We start from the raw sequence: 1,672 nt of genomic DNA, 5'->3' as shown, positions 1-1,672 counted from the left end.
CTGGGAACAGATAGAGGACGGGGGGTGCTTTGCATAAAATCCACTTCTACAGGAAAGGAAGGACAGGATGGCATAAAGAACCAATGAAATATAAACTAATAGAGGAGCAGAAGGAAATCTAGCTGAGTAGAGAAGGTGAATGGGAGAGGGGAGGAGGCACAGCAGGGAGGGGGGAGCCAGACCTGAAATGCCTTTCCCTGCAGGGATGAGTGTTTCTGGATCTACTCAACCACTGTGCATAGCAAATCTAACGCTCTGACACAAAATTAAAAACCTGCTTCTTCACTCTGGAGCCTGAATTATATATTTTGCTTTTCTGATCACTTGCTTGTTAAAAATGACTGGAATTTCCCTATTCACTTCATCACATTCTAGATTTTAAAAGATCTTTGTAGTATTTACATACATAGGAAGCTACAAACACAATATGAATGTCACCCACAATCGTGTCTGATTTTTAAAACAAGAAATAAAATGTAGAAGCAGCTAAGGTTCCTTTTCTATTACGGGAATCTCCAGCACTTCCGATGATGAGATCGGATGACATAATTTGCACCCTGGCTTTGTTTTCATTGCTGGTGGTATTTAAACCTCACCTAATGGTGAGTGAGTGGCACCATACAGTCACAGACTCATTTCTACTCAGCATTTAACCTATGGTTTTATCTGATCTGATGTGCATAGAGTAGTTCAGAATGAAGTGAGGCTTGACACACTGTTCAGTCACCTGCTCCCCTGTAAATGGCTCTGATTTCCCTCACCTATTTCCCCTTATTTAAAGCCCTATTTGGCAAGCAGGATGAAACCAAGGTCAGAGATTTCCTCTGGCGGATATTTAGAACTGAACTTGACTCTTCACTCTTTGGCCTCTTCTAGGTGTAAAAAAGTGTTTCTCCACTCATCTTTGAATGATAGTAAAGCCAAATCAACTCCTCTACCTCTGCCCGCTTTGAGTTGACTGTGAAATTCACTAATTTTGGAGGTCTAGCAGCTGAGCTACATAGTATTAGGATCTCACTACCTTGCTGTAGAAACACCCCTTCCATGAAGATATGATGATAATAGTCGCTTAAGGTTCTTTTTGGGTGGACGCAAGTAACAGGGATTGAACTCAGGGGCCCTCCACCACTGAGCCACAAATCCAGCCTGTTTTGTGTTTTATGTAGAGACAGGTCGTCACTGATTTGCTTAGCACCTCAACTTTTACAAAGGCTGGATTTGAACCAGTGATCCTCCTGCCTCAGCCTCCTGAGCCCATGCAATTACAGGCATGCGCCACCACACCTGGCTCAGTTGCTTAGGATCCTTTAAAGGCATTTGTAGATCATTTTGGAAACAGCCCTGACTGTCCACATGGTGCTGCAGATGTCCAATGGGTCACTGAAAACAGAACAGAGAAGACTGCCCTCTCTGCCTTCTCATACCTCTCTTCTTTGCTACCCTAAAACTTTGGGTCAGGTTTCTTGCTGCATCTATTTCCTACCACTCCGACACTTGACATGGTCTGTTGGAGTAGAGGACTCAACACTTGCCACGTTTCTGTTGATCGTCCTCCCTCTTGGGGGCCATAGGCATGGCATGTCTCCATGTGTAGTTGCTTTTTAATATTAATAATCAATATATTATTAGAAACTTATTGGAAAAACATTGGGAAGGTTTTACTGTATTGGGA

The sequence above is a fragment of the Sciurus vulgaris genome (genome assembly GCF_902686455.1).
Source record: "Sciurus vulgaris genome assembly, chromosome: 17".
NCBI classification, from domain to species: Eukaryota; Metazoa; Chordata; class Mammalia; order Rodentia; family Sciuridae; genus Sciurus; species Sciurus vulgaris.
The sequence above is the reverse complement of the archived record's forward strand: the minus strand, read 5'-3'. Positions refer to the sequence as shown.